The sequence below is a fragment of the Schistocerca piceifrons genome, chromosome 1 (genome assembly GCF_021461385.2).
Source record: "Schistocerca piceifrons isolate TAMUIC-IGC-003096 chromosome 1, iqSchPice1.1, whole genome shotgun sequence".
Taxonomy (NCBI): Eukaryota; Metazoa; Arthropoda; class Insecta; order Orthoptera; family Acrididae; genus Schistocerca; species Schistocerca piceifrons.
The window spans coordinates 1,215,720,621-1,215,746,925 of NC_060138.1; positions in this window are offsets into that span (position 1 = coordinate 1,215,720,621).

Genomic DNA, 26,305 nt, shown 5'->3' on the forward strand with positions numbered 1-26,305 from the left:
GAAAGAAACAACAAACCACAACTAACCTAATTATTAATCTTGTAAAAACATATGTGTGTAATAAAACTTATTTCTTTGAGTAATGTACTTGTTAATTTTGTATATATTGTGTAATATCCATGATGTCTCACTGTATATTAACACCGAAGTAATGCTTTGTACCAATGTGTTACTTCGTATTACATTCATCTTATTAGATTTATAATGGTGTGTTCATTTATGGAGTCCGCAGCTCGTGGTCGTGCGGTAGCGTTCTCGCTTCCCGCGCCCGGGTTCCCGGGTTCGATTCACGGCGGGGTCAGGGATTTTCTCTGCCTCGTGATGAGTTGGTGTTGTGTGATGTCCTTAGGTTAGTTAGGTTTAAGTAGTTCTAAATTCTAGGGGACTGATGACCATAGATGTTAAGTCCCATAGTGCTCAGAGCCATTTGAACCATTTTGTTCATTTATGTTACTGCTTTACAATGATGTATACAGGTTTAACGTGGATTCTAAAATAATAGCTATCCACGAATCATTGAAATTACTTCTACTTTCAATTCCTTTCATGAGTAGTGAGATATAAATTGCGATGTGTAGTTAGTGTTCATATTGCTTTTTGTGTATGTTGTGTTTTATGTTGTGCGTGGTTTGAGTGTCAATGTCTTCTTAAATGGGGAGATGTCTCCCTTTGTTAGTTTTCATGTTTTCCTCGTAATATTCCTTTGTACCGTAGAACCAATAGTACTTGTTTTAGTGCGCCATCATCTCGTTTTGAGCATCTTATTCAACACTTTAACGTTAATTACACGAAGTCTAGACCGTAAATGCAGATGCTTAACTGCCAATTTTTCGATGTTTGATGTGGCATCCACCAATATCCATCTCCAGTTGCCAGGTGAATTACGCTAACAGCTTCGCTGTCAGCTTTCCGTAGCTGTATAAACAGTTTAAGAGCGTTATACGTTAAACTGTTGACCTTACAAGGATTTTCCGCTACTAGTCAATAACATTTTAAGAGCGAATAATTATACGGTGTGACATTAATTCTCGGTAGAGACATTAATGGTGAGCCGTCCTCGCATTTCAGTTACAAATACTGGAATTTCCTCGAGTTTACGATACAGCTGTCCATCTGTCAGCGATAATTACGCTCTTCCGCCGCTATCTCCACAAGCTCACGCTTTCCGGTTGGCGCACTATTCCGCGCTTACGTCTGCCCCGCACTCCCGTATTAGATCGCCGTTTCCTCCACAGCCCGCACACCGCAGTGGAGTGCTCCACAGTACAGTACACTGCAGGCTGCGTTTCCCTCGTTACGCAAGCCGTATTCCGCGTTCCAGTATTAAAATGGCGGCGACCTCAACTCTCGCACTCGCCCTCTGCATTTCGTCTCATCAGACGAACTGATATTTTGCAACGGTAACTCCTTGCTAATGTTGTTGTTGTCTTCAGTCATGAGACTGGTTTGATGCAGCTCTCCATGCTACTCTATCCTGTGCAAGCTCCTTCATCTCCCAGTACCTACTGCAGCCTACATCCTTCTGAACTTGCTTAGTGTATTCGTCTCTTGGTCTCCCTCTATGATTTTTACCCTCCACGCTGCCCTCCAATGCTAAATTTGTGATCCCTTCATGCCTCAGAACATCTCCTACCAAGATGAGCCGCAACTTTCTCTTCTCCCCAATCCTATTCAATACCTCCTCATTAGTTATGTGATCTACCCATCTAATCTTCAGCATTCTTCTGTATCCTTGCTAATACTGGCTCTTTGTTAGTTTGCGAGCCAACTTCGTTGAAATCCAGGCAGAGTGAGACAACTAAGACGAGCCACTCCAAATGTGATGAGAGTAAACATAATGAGTGTTGGGAATGCAGGGGGGAAGGCGTAGGTTATCTTCAATCATAAAGATTCACAATGATTAGTAATAAAGTGATATTTATTAAATATGAAGAAATACCCAACTTAAATGATGCTTCTTCGCGTAAAATGTCCAGCACAATTAGACGTTTGAAATTATGAAAAATCCTCTAAAATATTAAAGTCCTGTGCCTCTGAGTGATGCCTACGTAGACTGCAGACCTGGCCTGTCATGCCTAAGGAGCCTGAGACTCGGGGACGACGGGCGAACTTGTAGACTCGGCGGTAAGTGGAGACTGTACAAGAGTCGGCGCACCGAAAAGAACTGTCCGCCGTAGCTCTGTGCTCCTGTACTTAAAGAGGCATCGAACAATCGCTATCGACACACGTGATGCCCATGTGTTGGCAACTGCGGCCCCTGGCGGATCTAGGTATACTTGCACCGTTAGATTGAATGGCGCCCGTAACATTGCGGGCGGGCGCATGATGCGATAAGGAAAGGATATAAGCGAACAGAGCCGAATGGGAAATCATTCTACCGACGAAACTAGCCGCTACTGCGGAACTCCACAGGCATAAGCGACTGTAACAAAGGCTGATTGTTATGACCAGAGACCTGGGAACTACGAGGGTCACTCCAAAAGAAATGCACACTATTTTTTTTAATCCATCTTTTATTCTACTTGTTTGAAAGTTCTACAGTGTTTAGATACATCCTTTAAGAAAAATACTTTCATTTCTCCACATAATTTCCATCCCTCTCAACTGCCTTACGCCATCCTGGAACCAGCGCCTGTATACCCGCACGGTAAAATTCTGGACCAACCTGTTGGAGCCACTGTTTGGCAGCGTGCACAAGGGAGTCGTCATCTTCAAACCTTGTTCCACGAAGAGACTCTTTCAGTTTCCCAAAGAGATGATAGTCACATGGAGCCAGGTCAGGACTGAAAGGCGGGTGTTTCAGTGTTGTCCATCCGAGTTTTGTGATCGCTAGCATGGTTTTTTGACTGACATGTGGCCTTGCATTGTCGTGCAACAACAAAACGTCCTGCTTTTGCCGATGTGGTCGAACACGACTCAGTCGAGCTTGAAGTTTCTTCAATGTCGCCACATATGCATCAGAATTTATGGTGGTTCCTCTTGGCATGATGTCCACAAGCAAGAGTCCTTCGGAATCGAAAAACACCGTAGCCATAACTTTTCCAGCAGAAGGTGTTGTTTGAATTTTTTTTCTTGGGTAAATTTGCATAATACCGCTCCATTGATTGCCTCTTCGTCTCTGGTGAAAAATGATGGAGCCATGTTTCATCACCTGTCACAATTCTTCCAAGAAATTCATCTCCACCAGTCTCGCACTGTTGCAAAAGTTCGCTGCATACCGTTTTTCTTGTTTCTTTGTGAGCCACTGTCAACGTCCTGGGAACCCACCTGGCACAAACCTTTTTTAACGCCAACAATTTCAGTATTCTGCAAACACTTCCTTCCCCTGTCCCAACGTAGCGTGACAATTCGTTCACTGTGATGCGTCTGTTGCCGGCCAGTGTGGCCGAGCGGTTCTAGGCGCTTCAGTCTGGAACCGTGCCAGTAGTCACCAATTCGTTAACTCTCTACAAATTGTCTGGAGTGTGCGCAGTACGAGGCCTGCCGCTGCGAGGACAATCCTCAATATTGCCGTGCCCGCTTTCATCGCGTAACCTGCTCGCCCACCCACTAACTGTACTGCAATCGACGGCAGCATGTCCGTACACCTTTTTCAACCTCTTGTGGATGTTCCCCACTGTCTCGTTCTCACAGCACAGGAATTCTATGACAGCACGTTGCTTGTGACGAACGTCAAGTGTAGCAGCCATCTTGAAGACATACTGTGATGGCGCCACTCGCGGGAAAAGGTTGAACCAAGTTTTAAAACAAGTGGGAAGGATGTATCTACACAGTGTAAAACTTTCACACATGCAGAATGAAAACTGAATTTTTACAAAAATAGTGTGCATTTCTTTTGGAGTTGTAACCTCCCCCCTCACTTATCGACCTTAATGACAGTGAAAAATTAAACCGCGTGTACCTAATGGAAATTTGGGAAAAGCAATCGTCACCGAAGTCAATTTGTCGGTAAAGAGGGAGGAAAGGGTTACATCTAAATGAAAGGAAAAATGCAAATGAAACTGGTTGAAATTAATTTTAAAAAGGGGTAAAGTTAATGAAGAAAGTAAATGTGCGGCCGTTACGTTAACAATTAACTAGCGGTAATTAGATATTTGAGATTTGGGGGAAATTACGGTCGCCAGTACTAAGGACAATTACTATAGTAACTGAAAAAAGAAAGGTTATTACACATATAATTAGCACTAGAAGCGTGGCAATTGAAGGTTGACACGTGTAGTGTGAAAACTGAAAGTTTGTCAGAAGTAATAAATTTCGCTACACTCTGACTTAATTTAGCAAAAGAATTAATAAAACCGGAAAATCGAAAGTTAATTTAGTGAGTGAAGTTAATAGTGAGCTTTCTTTCTGAAGCACATCGAAATTCAGTAAAATACGGTTAGTCTTGGGCTGCCTCTACAATCATTTCAAAAACTACTTGAATCTACGCAATTTAGAAATAAGAGATTTAACTTTGAACTTGAATTAAATGATTCTGAACAATTAACGATAGTAAAATTTACTATGTACCAAGCTGAGCTGCAGTCACAGGTAACTAAAATACGGCAACAAAACTCGCACTCTTAATTTGTGCTTGTGCAATCTAAATATTGTAGCCAGCTATGAATACCTTAACTGAACTTTGAAATTAAAGCAGTGAAATCGAATGATGCTGGTGTCTGAATTTCAACGACACTCGGGCTCATTTCGGAAAAGGAAGGGACCCTGTTTGGCAATGCAATTGGGACAATGGGCAACAAAGGTTGATGCTAAGTTGCTGTAATTTTGTGATGCAACAATTTTAAAAGTTTGAAAAGCTGAGGTCTGCCATACAGTTCTAAAACTTTACGTGCTTCCAGTCTTCCTTGTTGGCTGATTGAAGGTTTGAAGCCGTCGATCGAGGAGGTGGCGACAGTCACTCATTGTCGGCCGTCGCTGTTGCAGAAGCTGGATGTTGGCGCGCCTTCTTCTCGACACGGTCACCAGACGAAACGGGCTCTTGATGTGCGCCAGCTAATGCTTCCCGTCCGCGACACCATGTCAGAAACTATCATCGCAAGTCGAGCGCAATTACATTCTGCCAAACCCCGAAAGCGCGGCAACTCTCGGGAGCTTCACACAACACACCTGCTCCACTGCACCACCCCAGCCAGACTCTCTCTGCTCTGCCCGCGCTCCACGCGGCAGAGTTAACACTACCAAAGATCCTAAACACTCTGGTTCTCCACACGACCTATCGATGTATTCGTTCGATAGCATAGTTTTCCCTATGCAAGACCCAGCGTAAAAATACAAATGATATTTACAAAACAACCAATTATACATCGACATAAATGCATGAATATATACAAATAGTAAAACAATTACAATATACAAAGACACAGAAACGTCATATATTCAGGTAACAAAATAAGGAATAAAAGTTATAGTACAATAGATGGAAATAGGAGGATACGCATTTCCGGGGTTACAGAGTGACCCTCGTAGCACGACGGAAACGGCAAAGTTGGTCGTCTTTTCGCGTTCTTCTGTCGCGAGTACCTGTGGAATGTGATTGAAGGATGCTAAAACCACGCGTAGGTGACAGAACGTGGAGGTCGGAGCCTTGTACACCCTATAAGGAGGGGCAGGCGGCGATCAGTGTCAGATTTGACGATACAGTACAAAGCCAGTGCTGTGGGAACGGTTTCAGAGCAGTCGCATTGTTGAACATGGGACTGCACAGCTGACGACCCCGACGTGTTCCCAACTTGACCCAGCGACAATGTCAATTACGATTCCACTGGGCACGGAATCGTTGGTATTACACCGGGAGTAAAATGGAACGTTTCGCCGGGTAGGATGAATCATTTGCTTATTGCATGAGATAGAGGGCACTGTCCGGATACGTCGTCTTTCCGGCGAACCGCTGCTGGAGACACACATTGCATCAAAGACGCAAGCCGGTGCGGCCAGTATCATGCTATGGGGGGCATTCACCCGAGCTTCCATGGCACCTGTGGCAGGAACCGAACGGACCAAGACAGATGTGGAGTACGTGAACATCACTGTGGACCACCTCAGCCCCTTCATGCTTGATTTCTTTTCCCGACGGTGAAGGCATCATCCAGAACGAGCACTGTCCGTGTCGCAAGGCCAGAATCGACCTAGAGTGGCTTGCTAAGCATGACATTCAAACCAAGTTGATGTTTTGACCACTACATCCGCCTGATATGAAGCCGATGGAATGCGTCTTGGACGCTATGAGGCGCTACCTTCGTGCTCACAAACCATCAGCTTTTCATGTACGGGAATTGCGTGACCTATAGGTAGGCATCCGGTGCCACATACCACGGGACAGCTATCAAGAATTTATCGAACCAAAGCTGAGCAGAATTGCTCCTCTATTACGATCCGAAGGTGGACCAACACACTATTTATGCAGGTGCTCATAATGCTTTGACCGGCCGCGGTGGTCTAGCGGTTCAGGCGCTCAGTCCGGAACCGCGCGACTGCTACGGTCGCAGGTTCGAATCCTGCCTCGGGCATGGATGTGCGTGATGTCCTTAGGTTAGCTAGGTTTAAGTAGTTCTAAGTTCTAGGGGACTGATGACCACAGATGTTAAGTCCCATAGTGCTCAGAGCCATTTGAACCATAATGCTTTGGCTAAGATGTTTATACTGTTACATAATAATAATAATAATAATTTCGAGTGGTTCAATGGCACGGTGCAAGTCTTTCTATTGGTCACTTCGGCGACTTCCGTGTCTCTGAAGTACCCCAGTTATACAACTGGGAATGCCGGCCGTGCGGTTTAGGCGCTTCAGTCTGGAACCGCATGACCGCTCCAGTCGCAGGTTCGAATCCTGCCTCGGGCATGGATGTGTGTGATGTCCTTAGGTTAGTTAGTTTTAAGTAGTTCTATGTTCTATGGGACTAATGACCACAGATGTTAAGTCCCATAGTGCTCAGAGCCATTTGAACCAACTGGGAAAAGGGACATTTGGCCTGATATCCGAACCACGCGTTGTTTCTAGCGACACTTCATTTCGTTCTAAAGGCTGGATTAAAACGAAGACTGAAAAATATGTAGCTCAACCGACATTCGATACCATGACCTCTCAGTTTCCAGGGCCACACTTTACTGTAAGACCACCAGGTCCGACGTATGCCGGAGTCATAATCGCAAGGAAATTGTAGAGATAACCGAAAGATTCAGGAAATTCATTTCATGTGTGCTCCACCCGAAAGTGGAGCACTGGAGATATCCAGGTTGATTGCCGTCTTTTGCTATTATAATAAATGTCCTATTAAGAGCAGAAGTGTTTAGCTTTATTTTAAAGCATATTCAGTGGTCGCGTGTTTTATTTTGCTGTTGTAGGATGCTTTCTCTCTCTCTGGAGAGAGGGAGAGAGAGAGAGAGAGAGAGAGAGAGAGAGAGAGAGAGACAGTGCGTGCGCATGTGTGTGTGTGTGTGTGTGTGTGTGTGTGTGTGTGTGTTGTGTATGTGGGACAGAGAGAGAGAGAGAGAGAGAGAAAGAGAAACTTTTATTATTTTTTTAATGGGCGTGATTATTTTTGTTTTGCGTGTGTGTGTGTGTGTGTGTGTGTGTGTGTGTGTGTGTGTGTGTGCGAAGGGAGCTAACATGTCTTAGCTACTGTCTGTATAGGTTATTGGTTTACTACGGTACAGTGGTGATCTAGGTTGGAGATATTGCCTGGTTAGTGAAATGATGTTGTGGTGTCTATTGAGATTGTTCTTTATCAGCAATACGTTTTACTAGTTGAAATAGCGTCTGGTTGCAGATGTTTGTCTGGTCATTTATTATGCGTTTCTTCCCTACTGTTGCTTTTTAAATTGGGAAGTTTTCTTGTAGGTTTAGGAGATGTTCCTAGCTGCTGAATCTGACTATTTTCATGTCATTTTCTATTGAGGTCGCGAGGTGGTTTCCTTGCGGGATGTGTTCTGCAAATGTTGATTGGCTGGTGCCATATTTCCATTATCTTTTGCGTTCCTTATACCTTATTCCAAAAGTTCTGTCTGTCTGTCCTAGGTACAGAGCATCATAGCCGTTACACAGGAGTTGGTAAGTAGCAGATTTTTACTGGATGTCAGTTTGATCTTCCTTTTTTAGGAATTTTCGTAGAAAGTTGTTCCTTGGGTACGTATTTTTATTCCTTGTTACGTGAGATGTTCCCAATTCTGTGTGTCAACTTCCTTCTGTCTGTGAGTGTTTGCTAGTTGGACTGTTCAGTTTCTTGCTGTGTAGTGGTGGTGATGTTGGTGTGTGTGTCTGTGGTGGGTGATTTGGGTCTTTAGAGTCGAGTTTTTTTATCTTTATGCTTTTTTTGTTCAGTTTTGTTACTAGGGATTCAATTTTTTTGCTTTTTTAATAATTATATCCAACTCCTTATGATAGTTATGTTTGTTAAGTGGTACTGTGTCTAATCTGTGGATCAAATATATGAGGGAAAATTCTTTTCGGTCCTGTGGATGGCTATATGATTTATGTAATATTGTGTCTGTTTTGGTGTTTTTCCTGTAAATTCTGGATGTGTGTTGGTTATTTTTATTTCCTATATCTAGGGAATTAGGTGGCCTTTTTGTTCTGTCTCTAATGTGAACTTTAAGTTTTTGTGTAAAGTGTTTATCTTTGCAGGTAGTTGTTTTATGTTATTTTCTTGTTATGTCTACCAAGCTGAAGATTCATCCCTGTATCTTCACCAACACAGTATATTGTCTTTTCCCGGTCCTATGTTCTGGAAAATTCGTTCTTCTATTTTGTTCATGAAGATATTTGCTAACTTCCCCAAAACTGTGGATCCCATTCGCAATCATTTTCTTGTAGGGAGAATACTTTGTTGAATTCAATTTTGGTTAGTAATGAGGTGTAGAAGTCTGTTTTTCTCTGTTACGTATTCTTGAGGTAACTGACTGTAAGCATCTAGATATTGTTCTGTTACCTAGATTGATCTTTGACTGGGATTGTGGAGTTCATGTTTGCTACATCAGATATATCAGATAAGACGAACATAGCTGTATCTGGAGTATATAAGTCTTTTATGTGATTTATTAGTTCTTCTTTGTTTTTCACTGCTCTGTCATTTTGTATTTTACGCTGTTGTGTATGTTTAGCATATGTTTGGCAGGGGCATAAGTGGGTGTTTTCTGTAGTTAACGATGGGCGTCACAGGTTAGGTCTATGTTCATGGTGCTTGTGTCTTACCTCTGTTCTTGAGATAATATGTTCTCAGATCCTATGATCAGATTTTCTGTTAAACGTTCACTTATTTTTGTGTTTACATTGCGTTTTAAAACTTTCTGTGGTAGCTGTGTTTTTTTCATGTTTGTGTCTGTGAGGTTTATGAGATGTGAGTAGAACTGATGTGTGTGTCTCCGTCTGTTTGGGGCGTTTCACTGTATTTGTTTGTCCGTAAGTGTTTTCAGTTTCTTATTCTGTCTTTGCTTTAGCTGTTCTATGGCATTTCATGTGTGTTCCTGAACTTTGTCCAGTACACAGCAGAGAAGGGTGTGGTTGTTTATGGTGTCAGTACGCGCTGTCCCAAGAACGAAAAAAGGTGATCACCCCCACTTAAAAAAAGAAATAAACAAACACTGACGGAGTAATGGCAGGCCTTCCACCACTACCAAGAAAACAAAAGACGAACGCATACCGCAATAGCAAAATAAAACACGAGAGACAGCGAGTGGACAGTGAGATTTTTCAACACAGAAATGTGAATTTACTAAGTGCAGTGAAAGTGCTGCGTGCAAAAACTCAAGATGTACACGTGGTAGGCGAAGAGGAATGCAATAAACAATAAAAAACCGAGAGTAACGAAAAGAATATAAAGTGTTTGTAGTAATAAGTAAAGCATGCTACCTGTTAAGGATCATAACAAACAAAATTGTAAGGAAAAATCTATTGTTACAGAGACCACTGAAGACGCTTCAAAATGAAGTGAATGGTATTAATAAGACTTTTAATAGAGATGGAAATGACTGCAATTAACCTATACAACTCGTGTATGTGCAACTGCGGAAAAAAGAGGCCGAAAAACAGAGAAGACAATGTTTGTACTAGAAATATCATTTGGAAATGGCTTCTTGGATTCTTTGTCAAACAGTTGGGTGTAGCATGCAAATTAATGACATAGATGTAGATACAGCTCTCCTGCTAGTCCCCTACTACCGACTCGAAGTCTCTCTTCAAGCCACAAACCCAGGACGAGCGTACTCCTGTGACCTCGACCAAAACTACGGGTTTCCGCGGAAGAGGGAGCTCGCGGGATTTGTTGGTGTTTGGAAACGCTGGCAGTCGGTATGCCGACGCCTCCACGCCTCTCCAGTGTGTGTGTGTGTGTGTGTGTGTGTGTGTGTGTGTGTGTGTGTGTACTTCCAGCCGCTGTGCCCTGTGTGGGCGGCGGGGCGTGAGCTCCGGATAGCGGGAAGCCATCGCTCATCGCGCGCCGCCTATTGTCCCGACGTGACATGTCTTTTGGCAGTCGCTGTTCTGTTCTGTTCTGTTCTCCTCCGCAGCGAGGTCGCGTGCTGTTCTGTGCCCTTCTGCGGCGAGGTGGTGAGCTGTTTGCCGGGCCACGGCGCGCTCTGCCCTGAGAAATGAGGCGGGCCGCCCAACACAGACAGCGGCGGCCCGCGAGTCGCAACACGACGCTTATATGGGCTGGACTGGGCTCAGCTGGACTGGCCCGTAGAGCAACACGTCCCTGGCTCTGGGGCCGGCGACCTCGTTGTGGACTCTGCAAGGCTGGTCACTCCCGCGAAAGAAGTGTCCGTGCTGGGCTTCAGGTTTCCACGGCACTCCATCTAGAAATATGTTAACTTTTCTTTATTCCGGCCCTCCACGAATTCCTCTTCTGTGCGAACTTATTCATCCCAGCACAGAACTTGCACCCAACGTCCTTTATTATTTGTATTCCAATCTGTGCCTCCCCTACAGTCTTCACCCTCTATACCCTCCCCCCCCTCCCCCCCGACCCTCCCAAATACCAAGGAAGTTATTCCCTGATGTGAAACTTCCTGGCAGATTAAAACTGTGTGCCGGACCGAGACTCGAATTCGGGACGTTGCCTTTCGCGGGCAAGTGCTCTACCAACTGAGCTACCGAAGCACGACTCACGCCCCGTACTCACAGCTTTACTTCTGCCAGTACCTCGTCTCCTACCTTCCAAGATTTCGCAGGAGAGCTTCTGTAAAGTTTGGAATGTAGGAGACGAGGTACTGGCAGAAGTAAAGCTGTGAGGAGGGGGCGGGAGTCGTGCTTGGGTAGCTCAGTTGGTTGAGCACTTGCCCGCGAAAGGCAAGGTCACGAGTTCGAGTCTCGGTCCGGCACACAGTTTTAATCTGCCAGGAAGTTTCATATCAGCGCACACTCCGCTGCAGAGTGAAAATCCCATTCTGATTATTCCCTGATGTCGTAAAACATGTACCATCACAAAATTCCTTCTTCTTTTCTTGTTAATGCTTTCCACATGTTCCTCTCTTCACCGTTTCTACAACTAACAAACTTTTTTTTTCTTAAAAGATATCGTAGTCGCCGTTGACTGTATAAAATATTTATTGTTACTATTGCAATTTCGGCCTTATCGCCATTTTCAAGTAACACTGCAAAGTTACATAACACAAAATTACAAAAGTGAAGCACAGGGTGTATGTACATAATTAAGCAAACATTTCATTTAGAAAGTAGCTCAATTATAAAAATTGGAGATAAATGTACATTACTTACATTCTGTCAGAATATAAAACTATCTGACATGAGTACATGTCGTCGTCAAAATGCAGCCATTTGACAGTGAGAGTCCCACATGGTAACATCGACAGTTCAGTATATATTTAACAAATTATTACGATGTAATAAGTGTCTTACTCATCAGATCTTGTGGGACTCTAACAGTCAAAAGGCTACATTTTGACGACGACATGTACTCATGTCAGATAGTTTTATATTCTGACAGAATGTAAGTAATGTACATTTATCTCCAATTTTTATGATTGAGCTACTTTCTAAATGAAATGTCTGCTTAGTTATTTATATACACCCTGTCCTTCACTTTTGTGTTTTTGTGTTTAGGTAACTTTGCAGTGTTACTTGAAAATGGCCGTAAGGCCGAAATTGCAATAGTAACAATAAATATTTTATACAGTCAACGGTGACTATGATGTCTTTTAAGAAATATTATATGACTGTGAATCCCAACCATGAGAAGTTAACTAACTTTGTGTTCTGCCGTATGGCAGGTCTTGTCATGGGGAAAGCCTCGTCAGAGAGGTCCACCGTATGGGCGTCTAGGGAAGGGATACCAGTGGTGGTTTCCCGTTACCCTCCACTGGTGACGATGTCATGATAATGAGGACAACACAACACCCACTCCCTGAGCGGAGAATATTTGCGACCCAGCCGGGAATCGAACCCGGGCCCCTTGGCTTGACAGACCACCGCGCTGACCACTCAGCTATGAGGGTGGACCGATTCTACAAAGCACCTCCTAACTTATTTTCTTAGCAGTCCAGCTAATTTTCACCATTCTTCTACAGGACCACACTCAAACGCTTCGATTCACTTCTATTCCGGTTTTACCCACAGTCCGCGCGTCACTTCCATACAATGCTGTGCTCCAGACTTAAATTCTCAGAAATTACCTCTTCCAGTTACGCCAGGCGTCCACCCGTCATTTCTGTTCGAGACTCAAGGAGTGCTGGATAAACTTTGTTCGCACTTCTCTGTTCTTCAGAAAACTGTTTGATGCTGGTAGACTCCTATTGTCGAAGAACGACCTCCTTGCCTGGCCTAGTCAGCTTTTTATGTCCTCCTTGACTCGTCCGCCATGTGTTGTTTCGCTTCGTAGGTAGCAGAATTCCTTCACTGTGTCTACTTCGTGATCCCCAAATTTGATGTTAATTTTATGCTAGCCCTCATTACTTTCGTCTTTCTCCGGTTTGCTCTGAAACTCATTAAACTGTGTGTTCAATTTAGAACGTCCTGCAACTTTTCCTCAGTTTCATTGAGGATAGCGATGTCATCACACAGTCTTATCACCGGTATCATTCACTTCAATTTTAGTCTTTCTTTTTCGATTATAGATTTAATACTAGTGACAAACAGTTGATTCTTGGTCTTCCATTCTTATCTTTTACTCTTGATTAGATGTGGTATATTACACGTGTTTCTGTATAGCTTACATACAGTTTGCTGAGCATTTTTATGTAGTAAAACACTTGTACAGGTTGTTAAGTCGAAATATCCCTTGAACCTGTCTTGTATTTTCGTAAGTTTTGCTTGCATTATCAAGCGCAAAATCAGAACTGCCTCTCTTATGCCTTTACCTTCCCTCTGGCCAAACTGATCCTCAGTTTTGGTTCAAATGGCTCTGAGCACTATGGGACTTACCTTCTGAGGTCATCAGTCCCCTAGAACTTAGAACTACTTAAACCTAACTAACCTAAGGACATCACACACATCCATGCCCGACGCAGGATTCGAACCTGCGACCGTAGCGGTCGCGCGGTTCCAGATCGTAGATCCTCAGTTTTCTTTTCCATTATTCTGCATATTATTATTACTAGCAAATTAGATGTGCCTTATCAGTCCAAAAAGTTGGAGACTCGATTAATAAAAAACAGAGAAAAGTTAAAGACGGTGGTTTGTTTTAGTGCTTCAGGTGTTTTACATAGTGTTGGGGACGGCGTAGGTTATCTTCAGTCAGAAAGATTGCCAACAATTATTTATAAAATGATATTTATTAAATACGAAGAAATACTCACATCGAATAATGTTTCTTATTGTGAAATGTTCAGCACAATTAGGCGTTTGAAATCACTAGAAGTACTCTAAAATATTAAATTTTTGTCCCTGTGCGTCTGAGTGACACCTACGTTGAGCTAGATCTGGCCTGCAGTGCCTACGGAGCCCAAGCCTCGGAGATGACGCGCGAACACTGCTGGTTGCAGACTCGGCGGTAACTGGAGACTGTGCGTGACTTGGTGCACTGAAGAGAACTGTCCGCTGTAGCTCAGTGCTCCGGTATTTAACGAGGCATCGACCAAACGGTATCCACAAATGTGATCGCCATAGATTGGCAGTTGCGCCCGCTGGCGGACATCGGTATAGTTCGCACTGCCCGCCCACCTATGCAGTGCAGTTGCTGCGCTACGAGCGTTTCGAGCGTGGTTTATCGATTGCGGTGCGGTACTCTCTGGAGTCCTGAGTACCGCCATCACACTTACAGGGCTATTACAAATGATTGCAGCGATTTCATAAATTCACTGTAGCTCCATTCATTGACATATGGTCACGACACACTACAGATACGTAGTTTTGTTCGGCTGAAGCCGCACTTCAGGTTTCTGCCGCCAGAGCGCTCGAGAGCGCTGTGAGACAAAATGGCGGCAGGAGCCGAGAAAACGTATGTCGTGCTTGAAATGCACTCACATCAGTCAGTCATAACAGTGCAACCACACTTCAGGACGAAGTTCAACAAAGATCCACCAACTGCTAACTCCATTCGGCGATGGTATGCGCAGTTTAAAGCTTCTGGATTCATCTGTAAGGGGAAATCAACGGGTCGGCCTGCAGTGAGCGAAGAAACGATTGAGCGCGTGTGGGCAAGTTTCACGCGTAGCCCGCGGAAGTCGACGAATAAAGCAAGCAGGGAGCGAAACGTACCATAGCCGGCGGTTTGGAAAATCTTACGGAAAAGGCTACAGCAGAAGCCTTACCGTTTACAATTGCTACAAGCCCTGACACCCGATGACAAAGTCAAACGCTTTGAATTTTCGGCTCGGTTGCAACAGCTCATGGAAGAGGATGCGTTCAGTGCGAAACTTGTTTTCAGTGCTGAAGCAACATTGTTTCTTAATGGTGAAGTGAACAGACACAATGTGCGAATCTGGGCGGTAGAGAATCCTCACGCATTCGTGCAGCAAATTCGCAATTCACCAAAAGTTAACGTGTTTTGTGCAATCTCACGGTTTGAAGTTTACGGCCCCTTTTTCTTCTGCGAAAAAAACGTTACAGGACACGTGTATCTGGACATGCTGGAAAACTGGCTCATGCCACAACTGGAGACCGACAGCGCCGACTTCATCTTTCAACAGGATGGTGCTCCACGGCACTTCCATCAGGATGTTCGGCATTTCTTTAACAGGAGATTGGAAAACCGATGGATCGGTCGTGGTGGAGATCATGATCAGCAATTCGTGTCATGGCCTCCACGCTCTGCCGACTTAACCCCATGCGATTTCTTTCTGTGGGGTTATGTGAAAGATTCAGTGTTTAAATCTCCTTTACCAAGAAACGTGCCAGAACTGCGAGCTCGCATCAACGATGCTTTCGAACTCATTGATGGGGACATGCTGTGTCGAGTGTGGGAGGAACTTGATTAGCGGCTTGATGTCTGCCGAATCACTAAAGGGGCACATATCAAACATTTGTGAATGCCTAAAAAAACTTTTTGAGTTTTTGTATGTGTGTGCAAAGCATTGTGGAAATATCTCAAATAATAAAGTTATTGTAGAGCTGTGAAATCGCTTCAATCATTTGTAATAACGCTGTATATCTCCCCCAACTAGAGTACAACGCACCGAACGTTCACTCACGTGTCACGTTGTCTTGAATGTCGGCTGGTGTCAAAGCGTTGACGCATGATGTCAATTTCTGCCCTATGTCGTCCTGTGGTAGATTCGTAATGAAAACAACAAGTCTCGTTACCCTTGATGATATTTTCCAGAAAAGAATTGTCCGCATTCTCCCTTTGAATCGAGTCACTGCAGGCGTTCTTACTTTTTTTTTCTTCTTCTTCGGGAATCAAGAAGTGTGGCACAAAGTTTGTGCATACTTTTCTGTTCTGAAAAACATTCTGGAGAATTGCGGTTTGTGAGACAGCAACGGGAACACACCACGCTCGCACCTTCCATTACTGGACACTGCCTGCTCGTAACTGACTGGTCTCATGCACAACTGTTGTTAATGGTCGATGGTTTAAGATGCCACCGTAGTTAAGGAGCTGACATCGCTTTTGTACCAGGAATCAAATCCGTATCGTAAATTTGTGGACGGTCGGAGTATGAGCTTTTAAGTAGACTGTACAAAAATACGTGCAAAGCAAATAATTCTAAGTGCAGGACACCTACAACTCGAGGACGAGAATAAATCGGTGGACTTCTGATAATTTTGTTTCCAGTCCTCCGTCGGATACAGCGCATTCGCTGTCCGCGGGATTGCTGGTGTATCGGCTTTAGGAAAGAAAAACGAGACAAGCGAGGAGCTGTCTCGGAAAGAAGTCCAAGGAAACCGTTTTGGCACTCAGCACTTTAGACTGGCGTATGTGTATGTCTGTTCTCAGGGCTGTGCAGAAACTCGCACAGGAACATTACACACTGACGGTAGTGCATCGCCTGACCAAACCAGATTTTGTTACTCCACGTCAGTACTACAACTGGCTACTGCAATCTGCACGTCTCCATGATGAGAAAACAGGATTGTTCTGCAGTTAGTGCTAAGGGTTGCTGCTGATAAACCTTTCGGGGTGTAAGCTCGTCCTAACGCTGGACATCTTCATAGGCGTTGCTCCTCCGTCGACTGATACGTCGGACGTCTGTGAGCAACTTATATACTGAAGCAAAGGCGGCGTGGCCGGAATTGCACGTGATAGGTAGAGATGATCCTTTTCAAAGATAAAACGTAACTATCGACTGTCGTCTTATCAAAGACAAAAAAAGAGCTTAGCGATTCAACAGAGCTGCTGTCCGTATGTCACTAAGCTTCTGCTCGAGTCTACCAATACCATTGTCATCTGGTCGTGCAAGCCTTCATTCTGTCATCAGATTATTGGATTTTTTTCCGCTTAACGATTACCTCTGATACTGGAATGCGTTAGCAAGCGAGGAGCTGAGAATGGCAAGATGTCAGGCCACAAAAACAATTGAACGAAAAAATTAATTTATTTAAAACATTCCAAACCGTTACTACGAATTTATTTTATACACGAAGTTTTAAAAATACAAGTAAATCTAAAAAATATTACCAATAAGTCATTAATATTGGAAAATCAGTGTTGGGCATTATTAAAGTATGTTATTTGAATTCCCACAAATAGGTAATTGCTGCCTTATTAGAAAAACAAGCCTAACGTGGAATTTATGTGGAATTAAAGTATCTCGGGCTATTTGTATAAAAAACGTATAAATAAAATTTAAACAACAGCTTCAGATAAAACAGCAAGTAGTAAAACTGGTGAGTAATTATTTAAAAGTTGCGAGTAGCAGTACGGTGGCAGAGAAGCAAGCTGCTGAGTTCGACATCTGACATGACACAAAGTTTCGGAATAGCTTTCTGTTTTCGTTCATGGTTAATGTAGTGTATTTCTCATTTTTCTAATGATGTTTCCAATTTAGATTCAGTATATATTTCTGTAATGTTTTACTGTATCTAACTGCAACGTTACTCTGTTGTTGCTGTTCATTCCGAAGTCTGGTGCGACACAGCTCATGACGTTAGTCTGTTCTCTGCAAGTCTCTTCATTTCCCCATTACTACTGCAACCTACATTAATTTGAACCTCGTTATCTTACAGGGCTATTACAAATGATTGAAGCGATTTCATAAATTCACTGTAGCTCCATTCATTGACATATGGTAACGACACACTACAGATACGTAGAAAAACTCATAAAGTTTTGTTCGGCTGAAGCCGCACTTCAGGTTTCTGCCGCCAGAGCGCTCGAGAGCGCAGTGAGACACAATGGCGACAGGAGCCGAGAAAGCGTACGTCGTGCTTGAAATGCACTCACATCGGTCAGTCATAACAGTGCAACGACACTTCAGGACGAAGTTCAACAAACATCCACCAACTGCTAACTCCATTCGGCGATGGTATGCGCAGTTTAAAGCTTCTGGATGCCTCTGTAAGGGAAAATCAACGGGTCGGCCTGCAGTGAGCGAAGAAACGGTTGAACGCGTGCGGGCAAGTTTCACGCATAGCCCGCGGACGTCGACGAATAAAGCAAGCAGGGAGCTAAACGTACCATAGCCGACGGTTTGGAAAATCTTACGGAAAAGGCTACAGCAGAAGCCTTGCCGTTTACAATTGCTACAAGCCCTGACACCCGATGACAAAGTCAAACGCTTTGAATTTTCGGCTCGGTTGCAACAGCTCTTGGAAGAGGATGCGTTCAGTGCGAAACTTGTTTTCAGTGATGAAGCAACATTTTTTCTTAATGGTGAAGTGAACAGACACAATGTGCGAATCTGGGCGGTAGAGAATCCTCACGCATTCGTGCAGCAAATTCGCAATTCACCAAAGTTAACGTGTTTTGTGCAATCTCACTGTTTAAAGTTTACGGCCCCTTTTTCTTCTGCGAAAAAAACGTTACAGGACACGTGTATCTGGACATGCTGGAAAATTGGCTCATGCCACAACTGGAGACCGACAGCGCCGACTACATTTTTCAACAGGATGGTGCTCCACCGCACTTCCATCATGATGTTCGCCATTTCTTAAACAGGAGATTGGAAAACCGATGGATCGGTCGTGGTGGAGATCATGATCAGCAATTCGTGTCATGGCCTCCACGCTCTGCCGACTTAACCCCATGCGATTTCTTTCTGTGGGGTTATGTGAAAGATTCAGTGTTTAAACCTCCTCTACCAAGAAATGTGCCAGAACTGCGAGCTCGCATCAACGATGCTTCCGAACTCATTGATGGGGACATGCTGCGCCGAGTGTGGGAGGAACTTGATTATCGGCTTGATGTCTGCCGAATCACTAAAGGGGCACATATCGAATATTTGTGAATGCCTAAAAAAACTTTTTGAGTTTTTGTATGTGTGTGAAAAACCTTGTAAAAATATCTCAAATAATAAAGTTATTGTAGAGCTGTGAAATCGCTTCAATCATTTGTAATAACCCTGTAGTTAGGCCTGTCTCTAGAGCTTTTGTTTCACGCACTTCCATCAATTACAAAAGTTATGATTATGCCCAATGATGTGTCCTATAGATCGATCCCTTCTTTTGGTCAGTTTTTATCATAAAATCTTTTTTCTCTCCGGTTCGGCGTACCTCTTCATCAGTTAGCCGATCAACTCATGTAATCTTTACAATTTGTCTCGCAAGAACCAATTTCAAAACTATGTATTCTCTTCATGGATGTACTGCTCACAGTTTACTTTCCACTCCAAACAAATAAGTTCAGGTAAGTTTCACTTACACTTACGCTTATTCGATGATAATGCATTTCTGGTTTAGAAAAAATGTTTTGGGAGTGTATATTAGCTACTTGTTATGTTGCTGAAATAGCGAAACCATCTTCTACTTTCAATCACTCATCTCATAATCTAAAATTAGCCGAACATCGTCTGATTTAGTTCGACTGCACTCCATAATGTTTGCTTTACTTTTATCGATAGTATTGCCGAAACAACTTTTTGACAAACTATCCAGTCTGTTCGACTGAACATCCCGTTTCTTTGCCGTCTCTGTCAGAATTACGTCTTCATGAACAAACCTTACATTTTAATCCTTCTCCCTGAACACTTACAATTTTCTCTCACGTTTCTTTACTGCTTGCTCCAAGGGCAGACTAGCGGACAAGTTATATAACCCCTTTATCATCCTCTTACTCAACTTCTGCTTTCCTTTCTCGCCCTTCAATTTCTGTAATCTTAGTCAAGTATTTGTACAAGTCATAAATAGCTTTTCGATCTAACAATTTTATTTTTGATAACTTCAGAATTTCAACGAGTATATTCTAATCAACATTGTCAAAAGCCTTTTCAAAACAATTTTGTTCTCAAGAGAATTTCTACACTTTCAGGGATGACATAGTTTACGTTTAACTTTCAGTGTTGTCAGAGGTTGGAGTCTAATTAATTTAGTATACCATCAGGCTACAGAGCACTGGCAACTAGAAGCGAGTTCGTCTGACGGTGGTTTCCAGGCGGCCTCAGATCGGCGGTAGCTTCAGCCTGCTGCCTGCAACGCGGGTTGCTGACTTTCAGGGGTATTCCTCACGAGCGTACAGTGCGGGAAGAGGCGGAAAATCCCAGTGCTCGTCTATGAAATGAATGTCAAGTAGGAACGTAACCTGTTTGCTCAGAGCGAGAACCGGTATTGCGTTTTAATACAGCGGTCACTAAGAGAAAGATCTGACGAGACATACAAAAATATCTTCGCAAGTCGTGACTGACGTTGAAAATCCAGCTAACTCAGCACCGTATGTTGAAATTTCTCTACAACTAGCGTAATTACTAGAGTGACATAAAGCTCCCTCAACCTGCCAGCGAAATAACACTTTATTTTAGAGAAAGAAATACTCCTATGTCTCAGTCTACTTCCAGTTTATTTCAGCACGTTCAATGCAGCGGTTTTGGACTACAATTTTTCGTCTGATAAACAGCCTCGTACGTCTCGAATATTTCCTTCGTCGGTCTCAAAACATTTTCCAGTCAAAATCTTGTTCCGGTGTGGGAACATTTTGGAGACAAAGCCGGAGATTCTGGTGCATTTTCCAAAAAAAAGAAAACTACGCCTTAGGTCTGCAGTTTTTCCCACTGCTGCTTAAATGCGCTGTGTCCTGCCCTGATGAAACACGGCACTTGCTTTTGTAGTGAAAGCCTATATTATGGACACATTTTTTTCATTTAAAGGATGGATGCCTAGGAATTAGCGTCGCGTCAGCCCTAGGTCATTAGGGGCAGTGAACAAGTGAGATAGAGAAGGCCATTCTCTGGATCATATTTCAAAAGATCCACACCCGTATTTGCTATAGGTATTTAGACAAACCACGGAAAATCTGAATGGGAGCAACCGGGCGGTTACATGAAATGCCGAGCTCACGGTCAAGTATTTTAATCACTGAGCCTTCCCTCTCTTTTTCCATCCAGTTGGTCCAGACGGCTTTCGTATTGTCGCACAGTTATTTTTTATAACCAGTAACAAGAACATCAATAAACACAGAACAAGAGTAATGGAATTTATTCGAATTAAATCAGGTGATATTGAAGGAATTAGATTAGGATGGCTCTGAGCACTATGGGACTTAACATCTATGGCCATCAGTCCCCTAGAACTTAGAACTAATTAAACCTAACCAACCTAAGGACAGCACACAACACCCAGTCATCACGAGGCAGAGAAAATCCCTGACCCCGCCGGGAATCGAACCCGGTTAGATTAGGAAGTGAGACACTTAAAGTAATGGATGTATTTTGCTATTTGGACAGCAAAATAACTGATGATGACCAAAGTAGAGAGGATATAAAATGTAGACTGGCAATGACAAGAAAAGCGGTTTTGAAGAAGACAAACTTTTGTAATGTCGAATATAGATTTTATGAAAGTATTTGTATGGAGTGTAGCCATGTATGGAAATGAAACGTGGACGATAAACAGTTTAGACAAGAGGTGAAGACAATCTTTTGAAATGTGGTGCTACAGAAGAATGCTGAATGTTAGGTGGGTAGATCACATAACTAATGAGGAGATATTGAATAGAATTGGGGAAAAAATTTTGTGGCACAGACTGACTAGAAGAAGGGATCAGTTGATGGGACACGGGATGAGATATCAAGGCATCATTAGCTTAGTATTGGAGAGACGTATGAGTGGTAAAAATTATAGAGGAATTATTCGGCAATGAAGAGGCTTCCACAGGAAAAAGTAGCTCTTCCCTTTTGCATCCCATAAGGCACTTTTGACTTGCCCTGTTTGGTGCAGGGAGGCTGGAACAGTGTCTCTGTCCTACTCTGCTCTGACCGCTACTGCGCTCCAAGCCTGCAGTCTTGGACGCATGCCTCGCCCGCAGTAGTAGGTGGGGCTATAGTACCAGTCGAATCTGTTTTTAAACTTTCCACAATTCGCTCAGATATACATTTTCCATTTCTCTTTCGCTATCACGAATCTACCTCGTCGCACACCTTGCACGAGCTCTGTCACAGCTAATTCCCCTGTTTAATACATTTTAATCGTCAATCGTTCAATACCCTGTTGCTGAATTTCTCGAATTTTTCATTCATCCTGCTGCATTACATAGCAAAATTACGTGTTGGAAGGTTAATTTACAGTGCAATGTGAAGATTATTTACAAGTTGTACAGAAACCAGATTGCAGTTATAAGTCGAAGGATATAAAAGGTAAACAGTGATCGAGAAGGGAGTGGGACGGGTCTGTGGCCTTTGCGCTGTGTTACTGAATCTGTATACTGAGCAAGCAATAAAGAAAATCCAGGAGAAATTTGACAAGGGGATTAAAGTTCATGAAGACGAAATAAAATCTTTGGGGTTTGACAGTGATACTGCAGTTTTTCAGACGCAGCAAACAGCTTGGAAGAGCGATCGAACGGTATGGACAGTGTCTTGAAAAGAGCCAACGAGATGGTCAACAACAAAAGTAAAACGAGAATAATCGAATGCAGTCAAATTAAATCAGACGATGCTGCGGGAATTAGATAGGTAAGTGAGACACTAAAATTACTAGATGCGTTTTGCTATTCAGGCAACAAAATAACTGATGATAACGAAACAAAAAAGGATATGAATGCAGAGTGGCAGTAGGAAGAAAAGCATTTCTGAAATGCTGGTAGGTGTTAATATATAATATAATTTTAATGTTACGAAGTCTTTTTCTGGAATGTAGCGATGTACGGAGTGAAACGTGGGTGATAATGTAGGAAGAGATTAGAGACTTTTCATTTGTTGTGCTGCAGAGGAATACTGAAGATTAGTTGGGTGGATCGACTAACTAATGTGAAGGTACTGAAGTGGAATTCGGAAAAAAAGACATTTGTGGCAAAACATGACAAAAAGAAGGCATCGGTTACATGACAAGTCCCGAGACACCATGAATTAGTCAATTTGATAATGGAGGAAAGTGTGGAGAATGACTTTGGCGTGAATACAGTGTGCAGTTTTAAATGATGTAGTTTTCAGTAGCTGAGCACAGATGAGGAGACTCGCACAAGATAGAGTAGCGTGGAGAACTCCGTCAAACCAGTCTTCGGATTGAAGACTACAACACGGTAGAGCTACCTCTAGAGCACCTCCATCATTAACCCCCTACCCACGAACCAGACTTTTTTTCTGAAATGTGACTAAAATCATTGGAGACACAACAATTTTACCTTTTCCATACTGTAACGCGTATCCTGTACTTAACACGAATTGCAGGCTACCCGCTGCCAGTCTTTCTTTTTTAAAATTATTTTCCATTTTCATGTTTTAATGCAAACTGACTCATTTGCACTTAGCTGTGCTTTCTGCTGCAGAGAGTGTTTGGGAATACTTAATGCATTAGTTAAGAGTTGTTGTGTTAAGCTTTTGCGAAATGATGAACCCGAAGGTGTTGCACCCACCATACACCACACGGTAGCTTGTGCAGTGTAGATGTAGATCCAAAATGTATATTTTTTCAGAAGATACAAAATTAGTTGTCTTCCATAACATAACTATTTCATCAACTTCCGAAATAACATTATTTATTTCCACCGCATTATTTATAAACAATTTTCCGACAAAAATCTGGTCTAAAATCATCGTACACCTATCAGATGCCTAAGTTTCTCTACTTTTTCCTTCACTAAGTCCGTTGAATAATAGTCTGTTTACACTCAAAATACACAAGTATTTTACATATCTACGTTGCGCAATATAAGTGATAGTAAATGCGTGATGATGATGAAGAAGATGATCAAGTTTCTTTTCTTATTTGCACTGTGATGAAGCAGACAGTTGCCATCAATTACTATTGCAAAAGGTAAATGTGTAAAATACCCCGTGCGGTTCTAGGCGCTACAGTCTGGAACCGAGCGACCGCTACGGTCGCAGGTTCGAATCGTGCCTCGGGCATGGATGTGTGTGATATCCTTAGGTTAGTTAGGTTTAAGTAGTTCTAAGTTCTGGGCGACTGATGACCTGAGAAGTTAAGTCGCATAGTGCTCAGAGCCATTTTTGCAAAATACCTACAGATTTTTGGTGTGGACAAAATTTTATTCGACAGTCTTTGTGAAGACATAAGAAGAGAAATTTAGGTATCTGATTGGTATTTAACTGTATGGTAACTATAGATGAGATTTTCGTCGTTTGAAGCCGTTATTGGACCTGTAAATTAGGAAAATGCAAAGTGTGATTATTTTAAATTAGGCCTAACTGTAACTGCTACGAATATGAATAAAAATAAACATAATCCACATAATTACAATTTTGCATCGCTGTACTAAAGAATTTTCATTTTCACCTTCTCCTCACAGAAGATGCCACAACTGAGGCCGTGAAGTGTTCGAGGCATAGGAGTTACTATAATTCTAAACAAAGCCACCTGAGGTGCAGTCCGCTGAAACGCGTTATTATAAGATAAATAGATCGCCTATGATTATCCCAAAGTGACATCCAGTCTATAGAGGAAACTGATTGACATGTATCATTATTCACAGAAAACTTTTTAAACTGTAGCTGGTTCTGAAATGACTACTTATGGAATCTATACTCAATAAAGAAAGAAAAGTTTGAATTTAAATCTTAAAATTCGTAACATTTATGTAAGTATTACATACAAGTCACGCAAAGAAATAACGAAAATATATGCGTTTTATAAGATGCAGTTGGCATATGATGAATGAAGTTAGAACAAGATGCGTTGTGATATTAAACTAGAGGACAAAAGCCAGAGAAATTCATAGGTAATTAAAATAGTGGTGTCAATGCACTGAATGTATAAGAGAAAAGTAAAACCTAGCAAATCTTTAAATATAACAAAATTAAAATAACTTTGTAATACTTTCATGGAGTATACTCTACTATATTTGCTATTGTACCTGTTTTCCTTTTCTTTTTCTTTAGTCTTCAAACATGTTCAGAAAATGGCAGTTATGTGTCAACATTAAATATGTGTCTTGTTATTGTTTCTAAAGAAAAAGTGTTTATAATAATAACTGGGGAATTACAATTCATTAAACATATTTGAATGTGGTTGTTAGCTGGAAGAGAAACAGTTTTTTCTGTGATTCTTCAGTTCATGCTTCATAATTTGTAAAATGGAACTAGGGCTTATTAGCAGTCGTTAAGATTTTGGCGAACGATGCTGTCGCCATAATGAGGTGCAATGAGGAATGACCGCTGAAGGGTCTGTTCCCCAACAAACCTCATTATGGCGACAGCATCGATCGCCGAAACATTGTACCCTTAGCGCGATAACAATTGGCAGTACACCGGTGCAGTATTTTGTTAGAATTTTTCCTGATGTTGTATGCAAGTTCTGGTCTCGAAAAATGCGAGTGAGGTACAATGGAGAGACTAGTCCAGAGTGAATTCATCGATGCCAGAAGAAGGACATGTGTGTTTGTTGACAGCACTAACGACCTCGCAAGTGACGCCTGTGAGTCACGGCCAGGTGAGACGGAAGCTGAGCGCTTTCCGCCGCTCCAAGGGAACAATGCCCTGGTGGGGTCGCCAACCTCGCGGTCCAGCCCCACACTGCGGCCAGCGGCGTTTGCCCGCACAGAACCCGCTACGGCCACTGCAGGTCCTACTCGGGGGGTTGCGATTCTCTGTTAGCGTGCAGTTCAGGTCTTCGTGATCTCTCAGCATTTCTCGGCATGTTTGATTAATGGTGTGCTTACAGGTGTTCAACCGAGTTGTCGATACCGTTTTATCCAGTAAGTTTGGATGACTGACCCAGTCGCCTTCTTCAGGTTCTGTGAGTTATACCGTTATGCGTTATCGCTAAAGACCTGAGTACACACTATTATATGCTCTGCGGTTTCCCCCAGGTCGGTCACTTCGAAACTGGCTTCCAGACATATCATTATAGGAACTTTTCTTCACGCCTTGTCTATTAATACTTTCTGTTGGAATATATGACAATATTTAAGCAGCATGTATACAGTGCGAAGTTTTCCGTTATGCAGGCGTAAGTAACCACTGCGATTTACACTGGTCCAGAGTCGAACAGCCGGCGTGCAGTATGCAGCTACACGCTTGGATTCTGCCTAAAGCCCACGCTACAGGCTGTATAGCCGTCGCGACAAGACTTTGTCGCTTCTCATTGCACGCAGTTGTCTCTCCCTCTCTGTCGTTTGTCTCAATCCTCTATCTCATTTCGAAATATCAGACAATATTTTTTATGTACACGTATTTTTTGCAATAATATTTTTACTAAATATTTAAACCTGCTTACCAATATTAACGCAAAATATTCATTTCTGTTACTTGATTCAGGATTCTTCCACAGTAGAAGTGAGCAACCATTCATATTTGGCACAGATTCCAATTATGAAGAGTCTTGACCACACAGCTCTTTAGCAGATCATCGCCAGACGTAAAAATCATCGTCATAC